General features: G+C 41.3%; 1 pseudogene; it reads right to left on the reverse strand.

The window, feature by feature from the left end:
• Positions 1–1,237: 1,237 nt before the first annotated feature.
• Positions 1,238–2,419, reverse strand: LOC133234467 (PRELI domain-containing protein 1, mitochondrial-like; annotated as a pseudogene).
• Between the last annotated feature and the right edge of the window lie 13,934 nt (positions 2,420–16,353).

A 16,353-nucleotide genomic window follows, 5' to 3' on the forward strand; every position in this document is an offset into this window, starting at 1 on the left:
GACATGAACTTGGGCAAACTTCAGGAGATGGTGAGGGACAGAGAGGCCTGGCATGCTGCAGTCCATGGGGTCGCAAAGAGTCGGATATGAATGGGCAACTGAACAACAACAAAATTATATTAGTTTCAAGTACACAACGTAGTGATTTGAGTTTGTATGTATTGTGAACTGATCACCACACTCTAATTAACATCCATTAAGACAGATAGAAACAATTTTGTTTTTCTTGCAATGAGAACTTGTAAGATCTACCTTCTTAACAACTTTTAAATATACAATTCAATATTTTTAACCATAGTCATCATGTTGTACATTACACCCACAGGACGTCTTTATTTTATAACTTAAAGTTTATACCTTTTGACTACCTTCTTCCATTTGCCCAAACCTAACCCATGCCTCTGGCAACCACCAACCTGTTCTGTGTGTCTATGAGTTTAAATTTTTAAAATTTCATTATTAATTGTGAGACTATGCAGTGTTTGTCTTCCTCTGTCTGACATTTCACTTAGCATAATGCCCTTCAGCTCCACCCATGTTGCAAATGGCAAGATAGCCTTCTCTTTCACAGCTGAATAATACTCCATTGTGTGTGTGTGTGTGTATATATATATGTATAAATATATATATATATTTTCTTTATCGGTTCATCCATCAGTGGACACTTACATTCTTTTCATGCCTTGGCTGTTGCAAATAATGCTGCAATGAACATGGGGGTACAAATATCTTAGTTTTCTTTTTATTGGGTTAAATACCCAACAGTGGAATTGCTGGATCATACCCTAGTTCTAATTTTAAATTTTTGAGAAAACTCCATAGTTTTCTATAGTGGCTGTACCAATTTTCATTCCCACCAAGAGTGCACAAGGGTTCTCCTTTCTCCACATCCTTGTCAACACTTGTTAGTATGTTGTGTTAGTCACTCAATCACATCCAACTCTTGCGACCCTGTGGACCATAACCCGCCAGGCTCCTCTGTCTATGGAATTCTCCAGGCAAGAATACTGGAGTGGGTTGCCATTTCCTTCTCCACAACACTTGTTATCTCTTACCTTTTTTTATGACAATCATTCATTCTTTTCTTTTTTTGGCTGCACTATACGGCTTGTGGGATCTTAATTCCCCAGCCAGGGATTGAACTTGTGCCTTCTGCAGTGGAAACACACAGTCTTAACCACTGGACCACCAGGGAAGTCCCATGACAATCTTTCTAACATAAGTGGCGTGATAGCTCACTGTGGTCTAAATTTTCATTCCTTTTTTTTTTTTTTCCAATTGAATTCAACAAGTATTTATTGAGTGCCTGTTACACTCAAGATTTTGTTTCAGATACTTGGAACACATCAGAGGATAAAACAACAGTCCCTGCCCTCATGGAGCTTACAGTCTAGCATTTACGACCACTTCACCTGGATGCAGTGACCGTGGGCAAGTCACTGTGCCTCTGTCCTCAGCCACCCGATGCAGGGGTAAGGAGGCCTGGCTCAGACATGGGTAACCAGCCGGCTGTACTAGAGATGCCAAACAGGGCACCTACCCTCAGCCCACCACCCAGACAGTTGAGAGGGCTAGAAGCTGGCTTTTAATAATAAAGTACAGGAGGAGAGGGCACAGGGACTGAGCTGGTAGTCTGCTAGGATGCTGCTTCCGGGCCTGAGCTGGCTACACGAACTGCTGCTGCTGCTTCGTGGCTGCCTTGCTGGCAAGGTCCTTGGCCTTCTCCTTGGCTTCCTTGGCTGTTTCAACAAGGGTTTTGGGAGGGGCCTCACCTTGCAGCTTGGCCAAGATGTATTCAAAACCTTTCAATAGTCTTGGTCACGTTGCTTTTGAACCGCGTGAGACCAAATTCCTGGACAGCTCTGGAGACGCAAATAAGCTAGAGGAGACCCAGGCTTCCTGGCGGATTTCGGTCCAGCTGCTGTTATCAGAGTTCACACGGTAAACACATCGTTCCTCCACCACCATCAGCCGGGCGTGGTTGATGTACCAGGTGAAGGTGGTCATGGTCTGGTTTTGTGGGTCCACAATAGAATCCTCCAGGATGTACACTGAGTGAGCAACATTGGCAGGAAACAGTCGCTCAGCCCAGCGGGCATCCTGTTCGTCTTGGTCAGGAGTCATCGGGACAGGAGCTTCTGGTCAGAGGTCACCTCTCGGTGCACTATGTCTTCCGTCAAGACGTGTTCGCTATAGGGATTCGGGTACCGCTGCCAAAAGGTAGCGAACACTTGGTCCCAGGAACTCCGGAGCATGCTCTGGCCCAGGAAGTAATTTACCATCGTAAATTACTGGCCGGGGTGGGCTCAGCACCTGAGCAGCATCAAGGGTGCGGAGCCCGAGGGGCCCTCGGAGGCCGGGCTGGAGCTCGACGCTCAGCCACCAGGCTAGCAGCAGATTAGTCACTACAGCGCCGCACCCAACCAGCCGCCGCCACCATGAGGAATTCTAAATTTTCATTTCTCTAAGGATTAGTGATGTTGAGTACTTTTCCCTATATTCATCAGCCATTTCTTTGTCTTTAGAAAATGTCTATTCAGTTTTTCTGCTGATTTAAAAATCATATTGTTTCACAATTGAGCTGAGTTATTCATATATTTTGGAAATTGACCCTTTATCAGGTATATGATTTATAAGTGTTTTCTCCTATTCTGTAGGTTGCTTTTTCATTTTCTTGATGGTTTTCTTTGCTGTGCAAAAGCTTTTTAGTTTGATATAGTCCCACTTGTTTATTTTTCCTTCTGTTGCCTTTTCTTTTGGTGTCAAATCCAAAAAAAAATCATTGTCAAGACCAGTACCAAGGAGCTTACTGCTTGTTTTCTTCTAGAAGTTATATGGTTTCAGGTCTTATGTCCAAGTCTTTAACCATTTGAGTTAATTTTTGTATTTAGTGTAAGATAGTGTGTAGGGACTATGCTATGCACAGGCCTGTACTATAATTAACAGGGCCTCTTTGAAAAATAAGAGTGACTTTCTCATCACCCCAAGGTGAAGGGCTGGGAGCAATAAAAAGTACATCATGGAAAAACATCTTGAAAACAAGATGTTGAAGAACTGATGTGACTGATGAAAAACCATTAGGGACTGTTCCTGTAACCAGAGCCTTGAGGGGGTTACTAAGAAAGGTCATCACTAGCTAAAGGGCTAAACAGAGTCATGAAAGGCCTGAAGGTTTGACATTGAGGACTCTGCGTTGTATATCTGTATCCCCGATACGAGATTGTAAAAAACAGATATCTCTAGAGCACATACAAGAAAGTAGATGTTAGCAATAAAAATCATGCAAGGATTAGGATCTAGGCTTTTGCCTGTGAATGGCATCAGCCCCCTGATCCCCACCTTATTTCTGAGTCTTCTTTTTCTTTATTCTTCTGCGGCACCGCTCCCTCAGGTCAGTTCGTTGTTGGGCTGGTCCTGACAATAGTGGTCCAATTTCATTCTTGTGTGTGTGTGTATTCTTTAAATATATATTCTTTACATATATATATTCAGATTCTTTCCCCTTAAAGGTTATTACAAAATACTGAGTATAGTTCTTGGTGCTATACAGAAGGTCCTTGTTGATTATCTATTTTATATGTACTAGTGTGTATATTTCATCTTAATTCCTAATTTATCCCTCCCCCACTTCCCCTTTTGTAACCATAAGTTTGTTTTCTATGTCTGTAAGTCTATTTCTGTTTTGTGTTTAAGTTCATTTCTTTTTTTTAAGATTCCACATATAAGCAATATCATGAAATTTTCTTTTTCTGTCTGACTTACATCACTTAGTATGATAATCTCTAGATCCACCCATATTTCTGCAGATGGCATTATTTCATCATTTTTCATGGCCAAGTAAATATATACCACTGTTGCTTCCTGACCTGCATACAGATTTCTCAAGAGGCAGATCAGGTAGTCTGGTATTCCCATCTCTTTAAGAATTTTCCACAGTTTGTTGTGACCTACACACAAAACTCCAGTACTTTGGCCACCTCATGTGAAGCGTTGACTCATTGGGAAAGACTCTGATGCTGGGAGGGATTGGGGGCAGGAGGAGAAGGGGACTACAGAGGATGAGATGGCTGGATGGCATCACTGACTCGAGGGACGTGAGTTTGAGTGAACTCCAGGAGTTGGTGATGGACAGGGAGGCCTGGCGTGCTGCGATTCATGGGGTCTCAAAGAGTCGGACATAACTGAGCGACTGATCTGATCTGATCGTCTGCCTTTTCTAAATCCAGCTTGATCACCTGGAAGTTCTCGGTTCACGTACTATTGAAACCTGGCCTGGAGAATTTTGAGTGTTATTTTGCTAGCACGTGAGATGAGTACAATTTGTGGTAGTTTGAACATTCTTTGGCATTGCCTTTCTTTGGGATAGGAATGAAAACTTAATAGGAGTTAAGCAAATAAAACTGGAAGGCTGAATGGTAAGCATATTGGATTTTGGAGTATCAGAGATAGGGGCATTCCTAGGTGTCTCTAAAGTTTAGGAAATAGTTATTGATATGGATAGTCTAGCTGGTTTTAGGCTGAGGTTAGGGTAACATGAGAGGCCTGTGGTACTAACTATGTCTGTAATACTTACCATAACCAGTATTTTAGTTATAGATAAATGTGAAGTGAGGTGTCTATGATTTAATATGATGGCATCCTGGTATATCAGCTGGTAAAGAATCTGCCTGCAATTCAGGAGACCCCAGTTCAATTCCTGGGTTGGGAAGATCCCCTGGAGAAGGGATAGGCTACCCACTCCAGTATTCTTGGGCTTCCCTGGTGGCTTAGATGGTAAAGAATCCACCTGCAATGTGGGAGACCTGGGTTTGATCCCTGGGTTAGGAAGATCCCCTGAAGAAGGGTGTGGCAACCCACTCCATTATTCTTGCCTGGAGAATCCCCATGGACAGAGGAGACTGGCGGGCTGTAGTCCATGGGGTTGCAGAGTCGGACGTGACTGAGCGACTAAGCCTGCATACGTGAATTTTATAAGCTGCATTGTGTTCCTCTTTGTCAGTTCATACTAATAGGTATAGAAACTACACTAAAGCCAACTTGAAGTAAAAGATAAAAATGAAACCAATTTATTAAAGAATCTCAGATTATTAGCAATTAAATAGAAAATGGTTTGATTTTCCCAACCCTGCTTCCTACGGTAGTCTGTCAGATATCTCTTTTTCTAAATAGTGGCTAACCTGAAAACAACTTGGCCTAATTCTGTCATCTGAAACCACAATATCCCAGCCCCTTCCCAGTCTTTGGGGAAATGCCCCAAATCTAACTAACTCTAATCCTACAGCTTTCATCTCCTACCCCTGCTGAGATTATTCCTAGGAAACATATTGGAGATGAAGGAATATCATCTCTTCCATAGTAACAAAAACAAACAAAATATGCCACAGCATAAGTGATAGTTTTGCCCAGCCACCATCTTCCCTGGTGCCTCAGATAGTAAAAGTGTCTGTCTGCAATGCAGGAGACCCAGGTTCAACCCCTGGGTTGGGAAGATCCCCTGGAGAAGGAAATGGCAACCCACTCCAGCGTTTTTGCCTGGAAAATCGCATGGTTGGAGGAGCCTGATAGGTTACAGTCCATGGGGTCACAAAGAGTCTAACATGACTAAGTGACTTCAGTTTCACTTTTGCCCAGTGAAGGAGGGTCTAACTAGGGCTCTTCTTAGCTCTTACACCATCATGGCGTTAAATAGGTGGTTGCACTGGGAGCCTTTTATTCTGGTCTTGCCTGCTTCTTAAAGGTTAAAGGCAATTTTATCTGCCTTTTTTCCTGTGGTTTTGCATCTGGCTTCCCAGGTTAAGGAGAGAGGCAAACTCAAGAGTCCAGGGTCTTCCACAGTGACCAGGTTGAGTAGGTTGAAGGGAAGCTCTTTTCTTGTGGTTAGATTTCCCACAGGTATTTTAAGTTCAACATATTCATAATATGACTACATCAATCTTCTTCCCTTCACTCTTCTGCATCCCCCTCCTTTCCTCTACCCCAGGCTTCCCCTCAGTAAATCCCAATCTTAAACTCTCTTCTCCTCTGCTCTTTATTTCACTGAAAGAGTGTTTATACACTGCAGTGACACCCATGTTTATGTCTCCTGCATTTGTAGGCAGGTTCTTTACCAAGTGCACCACCCAAGAAGCCCCTGCGGTAACACATTGGGCTCCAAAATCACTGTGGACAGTGACTGAAACAATGAAAGTAAAGTCACTTGTTACTTAGAAGGAAAGCTATGACAAACCTAGAAAGTGAAAGTGAAGTCACTCAATCATGTCTGACTCTTTGCGACCCCATGGACTGTAGCCTACCAGGCTCCTCCCTCCATGGGATTCTCCAGGCAAGAGTACTGGAGTGGGTTGCCATTTCCTTCTCCAGAGGATCTTCCCGACCCAGGGGTAGAACCCGGGTCTCCCGCATTCCAGACAGACGCATTAGCCTTTGAGCCAACCTAGAGAGCATATTCGGAGAAGGCAATGACACCCCACTCCAGTACTCTTGCCTGAAAAATCCCATGGACAGAGGAGCCTGGAAGGCTGCAGTCCATGGGGTTGCTAAGAGTCAGGCACAACAGAGCGACTTCACTTTCACTTTTCACTTTCATGCATTGGAGAAAGAAATGGCAACCCACTCCAGTGTTCTTGCCTGGAGAATCCCAGGGATGGGGGAGCCTGGTGGGCTGCCGTCTTTGGGGTCGCACAGAGTCGGACGTGACTGAAGCTACTTAGCAGCAGCAGCAGAGAGCATATTAAAAAACAGAAACATCACTTTGCTGACAAAGGTGAGTATAGTCAAAGCTATGGTTTTTCCAGTAGTCATGTACAGATATGAGAGGTGGACCTTAAAGAAGGCTGAGCGCCAAGGGATTGATGTTTTTGAGCTGTGCTGCTGGAGAAGACTCTTGAGAGTCTCTTGGACTGCAAGGAGATGAAACCTGTCAATCCTAAAAGATATCAACCCTAAATATCCAATGGAAGGACTGATGCTGAAGCTGAAGCTCCAATACTTTGACCATGTCGGTTTAAAAACAGTCACAACCTGAAAGTTGAGAATTATGTTTTATTCAGTAGGAATTTTTAGGACTTCAAGCATGGGAGACCGCATCTTAAGTAATCCTGAGACAACTGCTCTAAAAAGGCAGGGAGTGGGGAGGAGTCAGATTAAATAGAAGTTTGCAACAAAGGGTAGGTAGTCCGAACTTCAAAAGTATTTTTGTGAATTAAAGAAAACCAGATACCTCAAGTTAAGGAATTTAGCACTTTTCTGTACTTAAGAAGATGAAAGAGTCTGGGCTCACTGAAAACATTCCTTTCATATGCATCTCAGCTATCTGAGGTGAGTATCTTGTGTTTTTTCTCAGTGCTCACTGTACGGAGTGGCTGTGTTGCAGGAAAGAAACCAATTCTGACTCCATGTTGGAACTGTTTCTTTGACTTGCCTTCTGTGCTTTTCTTATTATAATCATACAAAATGGCCTACGTCAGAGAATGCTGCCCCTCAGCCTGACTGTTAAACTAGAGTGCCTTTGTTCAGAACCCTGTCCACCTGTAGGTCGCAGGAAGGAAGAAATCAACACATCCCCTGCCTGCGGCTTGCCATTCTAGATGTTTGCAAGATTAATGGCCTTTTCACCTTGCTTCCTCACTTCTCCCATCTTGATCTATAAAAGAGCTTGGCGTCCAGACCCCAATAAGATGGTTATTTTGAGGCACTAGCCTGCCATCTTCTTGGTCAGCTGCCTCCCCGAATAAAGTCTCTTCCTTGCCTCAGCCCCTTGTCTCTCAGATTCATTGTGTGGTGAGCAGAGAAAACTTGGACCTGGTGACCGCTGTAATTGCTGATGACTGTGGCATTCTTGTTTATTGACATGGCAGGAAATACTCCATTTCTCAGCTACCTGATGAGAAGAGCTGACTCATTGGAAAAGACTCTGATGCTGGGAAAGATTGAAGGAAAGAGAAGGGTGGCAGAGGATGAAATGGTTAGGTAGTATCACCAACTCAATGACCATGAATTTGAGCAAACTCTGGGAGATAGAAGAGAGTGGAAGACAGAAAAACCTGGCATGTTGCAGTCTGTGGTGTCACAAAGGGTCAGACATGACTTGACACCTGAGCAAATCAGAACCCAAAAGTCATTCTGGATTCCCCCCTACCCTTTATTTCCTTTTTCTGACTCCCAGTTTCAAATGGCCACTAATTTCCTGTCCATTTCCTACATTCTTCTGCCACTTTGTGAGTTAGAGCCGTCAATATTTTTCACTGAAACTATTGCAGTTGTCTCTGTCCTGTTACCCATTTTACAGTCTTGCCCATCTCAAAATTTTCCTCCATATTGCCTCCAGCTTGATTGATTTAAAACTCAAATTTGAAATCCTTTATTACCTCCCAAGAGCCTACAGGGTAAAGTCCAAGCTCTTTGATGTGGCTTAAAAGATACCTGTATATGTATCAGAGTGAAGTGAGTCAGAAAGAGAAAAATATCGTATTCTAACTCTTATATACGGAATCTAGAAAAATGATACTGAAGAATTTATTTACAGGGCAAAAATAGAGAAACAGACATAGAGAACAGACTTATGGACATGGGGAGAGGGGAGGAGAGAGTGAGATGTATGGAAAGAGTAACATGGAAACTTACATTACCATATGTAAAACAGATAGTCAGCGGGAATTTGCTGTATAGCTCAGGAAACAAACAGGGGCTCTGTATCAACCTGGGAGGGAGGTTCAAAAGGGAGGGGATATATGTATACCTATGGCTGATTCATGTTGAGGTTTGACAGAAAACAAAAAAATTCTATAAAGCCATTATCCTTCAATTTTTAAAAAATTAAAAAAAAAAGATACCTGTGAGTTGGCATTTGTCCGCTTTTAAGTCTCCTCTAATCACTCCTCATTTCACACATAACACCTAGTAACACTTGTATTAATAGTTTCATCAGTCCTGTGCAACTCTGTGCGACCCCATAGATGGCAGCCCACCAGGCTCCGCCTCCTTCTAAAGCAGAAAGCAGATTTGTTTCCTGACAGGATGGTAAGGTTTCTAGTGAATGTTTTAGTGAAAACTGACCTAGTAGACAAGAGATACCAGAGAACTAACCTGCAGAGGGAAGGAACCTAGTAAGAACTGAACTTATTTGTTCAGGTCCAGTAGAGAAATCCTGCAAAATTTCTGTGGAGTATGTTTCTGTTTGGACCTGTATGAAGCAGATGGATCACTCAATGGGGTAATTGAAGAGAGTAATACGAGGGTCCCTTGAAGAGAATTTAATGAAGGGAATCTTTACCAACAGAAACCATCAAGGGATGGTGAAATACCCAAGGACTAAAACCAACTGGAAGCCTTTATCTCTTCTAGACCTAAAGGGGGAAGGGGAAGGAAAAGCATTCTGGAACTGGGCAAGATCTGTGGGGGTGTGAGTACAGCCACCAGTTACTATGTGTGAAAGCAGAGGAGTGCAGCCACTGCCCCCCAAAAAATTGTGGGGGTGGGGGGGAGTAGAATAAATAGCCCAATTCCTCTCTCCTTCTACCTTTTGTTCTGTTGGTTCCTCTCACAGACTGATTCCAAATGGAAGCCAAAGGCTAAGGAAGCCAAGGTGAGGCTGTCCATAGAGGTTATCTTCCCAGGGCAGGGCAGAGAGTGGTAACAGGTCAGGAGAGCCTAACAAAACAACCAGCACAGAGTGTAAACCTGTTTGCTTGTGTTCTGTGAGAGGGACAAGGCAAGAGCGCCAGGGATGTCACCTTCATTTGAAAATGTTCATTTCACCTCCTGTCTTTAGATGGCAGCTAATCTCTTAGCTTTGAGAGGTGTCCCAGGTCTTAGGCTGGGGAGGAGGTCTAGGAAACTATTTTATTAAGATACAGACTTTCAACCATTTCTCCTGTTTTCAGCTCAGCTCTACACTTTGCCTTCAAATGTACCTGCAGCCTCCAATTCCTAAAACCTGCTGGGATTTGCAGTACAAATAAGTTCAGTTCTTACTAGGTTCCTTCCCTCTGCAGGTTAGTTCTCTGGTATCTCTTGTCTACTAGGTCAGTTTTCACTAAAACATTCACTAGAAACCTTACCATCCTGTCAGGAAACAAATCTGCCTTCTGCCCTAGAAGGAGGCGGAGCCTGGTGGGCTACCGTCTATGGGGTCGCACAGAGTCAGACACGACTGATGTGACTTGGCAGCAGCAGCAGCAGCTTTAGAAGGAGACATCATTTTCTATCTTTCAAAACTGTTTTCCACACAAACATCCTTGAAAAAGTAGTCTGGGGCAAAAGTTGTCAGTACCTCTTTACAACGCAAGCAGAAACACAGAAGACCACTGAAAATTGACTCCTCACTGTAAGGAAGAAATAGAGAGTCAATTCATGGATTGGCCCTTTTAAAAAAAGGAATGATTTTCTAAATTTCTGGTTGTTGGAGACCTTGTATCCATGATTTCAGAAATAGACAGTGGTGAACTATGCTTTAACTTCTAATTCCTTTTTAGGCAATCTGTTTCATGAAGCAGAATTTATGTGCTTTTTTCCAGCAAAATTCTGTCTCATAGTAAGTATGATGTCTCTTAGACTCCAATATTGAAATGCCTGTCAGTCTTGGTTTTGGGTATCGATGAGCTTTGGCCTTTTTTGGCCACTTCACAGGTATTTATTTATTGAGGCCATGCTGTACAGCTTGCGGGATCCTAGTTCTCCGATCGCACATGTCCATTTGGGTCTCATTCTCTTCCACTTGAGCTGTTATTTGGGGGAAGATGAGCCAGCCCCTGGGTTGGTGGATTGCTTTGAGGACTCCTACATAAGGAGAATGCTGGATACTGCCCTGCTTGCTTGCTGTGCTGTCTGTCTTTGCATCTTTTGGCTCCAAGTGTGACCTGTTCTGATCTTGTGAGACTAAATGTCTAGATGAACTCAGAGATGAGCAAGAAGAAGCACTTCTGAGCATTCTTAAAAAGTTTGTACCTTTTGACTCCATTAGCAGTTTGCCCATCCCCCAACCCTTGCCTCTGGCAACCACCAATCTGTTCTCTGTGAGCTTTTTTTTTTCTTTTAGATTTCACATACAAGTGAAATCATAACATGTGTCTTTCTCTGACTTATTTCACTTAGCATAATGCCCTCCAGCTCTTATCAATATGTTGTCGTAAATGGCAAGATTTCATTCTTGTTAAGACTGAATAATATTCTGTTTCTATACCATAACTTCTTTATCTATTCACACGTCGGTGGACACTTAGGTTGTTCCAATGTCTTGGCTATTGTAAATAGTGCTGCAGTGAATATGGGAGTACTAATGTCTTTTTTTTTTCTTTGATTAAATACCCAGCAGTGGAATTGCTGGATCAGATGGTAGTTCTATTTTTAATTTTATAAGCTATTTCCATACTGCTTTCTATAATGGTTACACCAATTAACATTTCTATCAACAGTGCTCAGGCTTCCTTTTTCTCCACATCTTTATCAACACTTGATGTTTTTTTGTCATTTTGATAATAGCTCTTTTAGCAGAGTTAAGGTGATATCTCACTGTGGTTTTGATTTGAATTTCCCACATTATTAGGGATATTAAGCATCTTATCAAAGCCTGTTGGCCAACTATATGTGTCTTTAAAAATGGGTCTGTTAAAATCCTCTGCCCGTGTTTGAATTTTTTTTTTTTCTTTTCTTTCCTGTAGGTTACCTTTTAATTTTGTTGGTGTTTTCTTTGCAGAAGCTTTTTAGTTTGATGTAATCCTAGTTGTTTCCTTCTGCTTTTGTCGCCTTTGCTTTTGGTGTCAAGTTAAATCATCACCAAGACTGAAGTCAAGGAGCTTACTGCCTATGTTTTCTTCTAAGAGTTTTACGGTTTCAAGTCTTTAATCTATTTTTAGTAATTGTTGTGTATGGTATAAGATAGGGGTCCAACCTAACTCTTTTGCATGTGGCTGTCTGGTTTTCCCAATACTTTTTATTGAAAAGATTCTGTAAATTAATCTACTTTATGTACATGGGTTTATTTCTGGGCTCTGTATTCTTTTCCATTGACCTGTCTGCCTGTTTTTATGCCAATGTCATACTGTTTTGATTACTGTAATCCAATATATGAAACATAGTTTGAAGTCAGGGAGTATGATGGCTCCAGCTTTGTTCTTCTTTCTTAAGATTGCTTTGGCTATTTGGGGTCAAAAAGATATCACTGTAAAAGAAAAGTCTGATCTTAGTTTGTAAAGTAGTTTAGAACCATCATATTGATAGGGAAAATAAATAATCCTTGCTCATGATTTCTTTTTATTAGTCATTATCTGCAGAGAAAATTCTCAGACAAATTTCAAACAGCTTTAAATTAATGGGGTGACTCAGATCAAGAAAATGCTAGAGTAGTATTAATGGGCTTCAACAGGACAGTTGACAAGAACTTCTTAAATCTGAGAACATGGGGTGATATGTGTACAATTTCTAAAATAACAACTGGCTGATTAAACTCCAGTACTCTTGCCTGGAAAATCCCATGGACGGAGGAGCCGTGGGCTGCAGTCCATGGGGTCGCTGAGGGTCAGACACGACTGAGCGACTTCACTTTCACTTTTCACTTTCATGCATTGGAGAAGGAAGTGGCAACCCACTCCAGTGTTCTTGCCTGGAGAATCCCAGGGACGGGGGAGACTGGTGGGCTGCTGTCTACAGGGTCGCACAGAGTCAGACACGACTGAAGCAACTTAGCAGCAGCAACAGCAGCAGTGGTTGTTTTAAAAGCTCTCCCTCTTACCTTGTGAGACTTAACATTTTTACTGAAGATATTGATGAGAATAATAAAGAAAAGCTAATCAAATGTGTCATCACTATGACTCTATGGTAAAGAGTATATGATATGATAAAATTAGGATCTAAAATATACTCTAAAATCTTGAGTAATGGGCTAAATATACCAAATATAATTTAATTGAGATAGATATGAGTCTTGCTGGGGTAGAAATAAGGTCGTATATTTGAGTTCCTCAAAATAGTAACCAACAGCAGAAATATGATAGAAAAGTAGCATAAAAGTAATGTGTGCATCCTAAATATTCTCTGATTCTCTAGCCTTCTGAGATTACCCTTTTATTTAACAGTCAAATAAAATTAGTCTATACTCTTTATTAACTTTAGGAAATCCAAGGATTTTGGCATGAGGAGGGAGGAGGGTATTGAGGAACTTACTTTCTTCTTATGACCTTCAATAAATTTATGCTCTGAATTTCTGCTTTTTGCTCAGTTTTCTAATGAATTCTCTGATTTTCTTATTTCTTTTTCTTTCTTTTCCATTTTCAAGAGAAGGAGAGAATAGAAGTCCTGATTGAGATGCCAAGTTCTCTGGAGTCCTTCCGGCTCCTGATGTGGAGCAGCTGCTTAGTTTTGCTTCTTGGACTGGCAACTGTTGAGGTATGTGTCTGTTTTTGTGCCAGCACCATACTGTTTTGATTACTGTAGCTTTGTAGTATAGTTTTAAATCAGGCTGTGTGATACCCTGACCTTATTCTTCTTTCTAAAGACTGTTTTGGCTATTCGGTATTGTGTTTCCATACAAATTTCAGGATTATTTGTTCTAGTACTGTGAAAAATGTCAATGGTATTTTCATAGGGATTGAACTGAATTTGTAGATTACTTTGGGTATTATGGCCTTTTAAACAATATTAATTCTTCCAATCCATGAATGTGATATATCTTTACATTTGTCTATGTCATCTTAAGTTTCTTGCTATTTGTGACAACATAGACTAGAGGATGCTTTTGGACTGTGGTGTTGGAGAAGACTCTTGAGAGTCCCTTGGACTGCAAGGAGATCCAACCAGTCCATTCTGAAGGAGATCAGTCCTGGGTGTTCATTGGAGGACTGATGCTAAAGCTGAAACTCCAGTACTTTGGCCACCTCATGCGAGGAGTTGACTCATTGGAAAAGACTGTGATGCTGGGAGGGATTGGGGGCAGGAGGAGAAGGGGACAACAGAGGATGAGATGGCTGGATGGCATCACTGACTTGATGGATGTGAGTTTAAGTGAACTCCAGGAGTTGGTGATGGACAGGGAGGCCTGGCATGCTGCAGTTCATGGGGTCGCAAAGAGTCAGACATGACTGAGCAACTGAACTGAACTGAGCTGAGACCTAGGGGATATTACACTAGGTGAATTAAGTCGGATAGAGAAAGACACTTTCTTATTTATTTCACTTATATGTAGAATCTAAAAAGCAAAACAAATGAACAGGCATAACAAGATAGACACAGAGAACAAACAAGTGATTGCCAGAGAGAAGGGAGATAGGAGAGGATGAGTGAAATAGTTGAGAGAGATTAAGAGGTGTAAACTTGCAATTACAAAATAAATGAGTCACAAGAATGTAATGTACACCATGGAAAATAATAACAGTCAATAGTAATGTAACATTTTCATAGGTTAACAGATGGTAACACTTTATCGTGGTGATCGTTTTGTCATGTATCTAATCACTATGTTTATACAAGGAACTGGCACAGTGTTGTAGGTCAGTTATACTTCAAAATACAAACAAGTTGTAGAAAAATAAATAAAATTTGTGCTTACCATAAATGGGGGTAGGAGAGAGGGAATTTTGAAGGTGATCAAAAGGTACAAACTTCCAGTTATAAGATAAATATTACTAGGAATATAATGTACAACATGATTAATAAACACTGCTCTGTGTTGCATATGAAAATTATTGAGAGAGTAAATCCTAAGAGTTATCATCATAAAAATATATTTTATTTTATTTTGTATCTGTATTAAGTGATGGATATTCACTAAACTTATAAGTCAAATCATTGTGCTGTATACCTTAAACTTATATAGTGCTTTTGTCAAATAAAAATCTCAATAAAGCTGAAAGAAAAAGCCCACATATGTTTGGAAGCACTATCCTAAACACCAGGTGCTTCCCAGGTGGCACTAGTAGTAAAGAACCCACTTGCCAATGCAGGAGACAAGAAACACACATTCAGTCCCTGGGTCCAGAAGATCCCCTGGAGGAGAGCATGGCAACCCACTCCAATATTTTTGCCTGGAGAATCCCATGGACAGAGGAGCTTGGTGGACTACAGTCCATAGTGTCACAAAGAGTCAGATGTGACTGAATTGACTCGGCACATATGCATGCAAGGCTATGCAAGGCTCCTTGGATTGGAACTAGAACTAGTAAGTGGAAGCTATAGAGAGATATTGGCTAAAAAAAAAAAAATGTTAACAGTCAGAATTTTCCAAGAACGGAGTGCACTACCTTAAGAAACATTAAGTTCTCACATAGGTTCAAATATAGGCTAGTGATTACTTGGAGAAACTATAATATCATGAGGGTAAAATACCAGAATGGTATATGCACCAAGTAACCTTGAGTTCCTTTTCACCTATAATTCTATGATTTTCTAAAGGGTAGACCTTGTATTTTAGATTCATTTTATTCAAGCATTATTAAAAAAAGACAATTTTGACTTTTTCAGGTCATAAAATCCTTCACCTAACATATACATAAAATTAAAAGAAAAACATTCTTGTTTTAAATTGTGCATTTTACTCTCTCTTCGTCTTTGGTACATGTCTCACCAACAAATGAACAAATCGAGCATTGTTCGGCATTGCTGTCATCAAGTCTTTTCTTTTTTTAAAATATTTATGTATTTGGCAGCATCGGGTCTTAGTGCAGCACTTGGGATCTCTGGTTGTGGCATGCGAATGTTTTTGTTTTTAGTTGCAGCACGCACGATGTTTAGTTGCAACATCCATACTCTTACTTGTGGAATGTGGGATCTAGTCCCTTGACCAGGGATTGAGGCTGGGCCCCCTGTGTCAGCAGGTGGATGCTTAACCACTGGGACCACCAGGGAAGACCCAAAGTCATGCTTTGACTTGAAACATTTCTTTGCTAGTTTGAAGATCTTAAGATATCTCATGGTAATAATGATTGCAGTAGAAGAAACTTTTCAGTTTTCTTCTGTTAGTTATGAGTGAGTTAAAGTTGCTCAGTTGTGTCCAACTCTTTGAGACCCCATGGACTATACAGTCCATGGAATTCTCCAGGCCACAATACTGGAGCGGGTAGACTTTCCCTTCTCCAGGGGATCTTCCCAACCCAGGGATTGAATCCAGGTCTCCTGCATTCCAGGTGGATTCTTTACCAGCTGAACCACCAGGGAAGCCCTCTGATAGTTATACGTTTGACCTATTTTATTACTAATCTCAAATGGTCCCTCTTATGATTAACTGGCATATTTTGAATGATAATTGGGTTTGAGTAATATTAGCAAAAGCTATGTCAAACCTAGACAGCAGAGACATTACTTTGCCAACAAAGGTCTACGTAGTCAAAGCTATGGTTTTTCCAGTAGTCAGGTATGGATGTGAGA

Source organism: Bos javanicus, chromosome 21 (assembly GCF_032452875.1).
Source record: "Bos javanicus breed banteng chromosome 21, ARS-OSU_banteng_1.0, whole genome shotgun sequence".
NCBI classification, from domain to species: domain Eukaryota; kingdom Metazoa; phylum Chordata; class Mammalia; order Artiodactyla; family Bovidae; genus Bos; species Bos javanicus.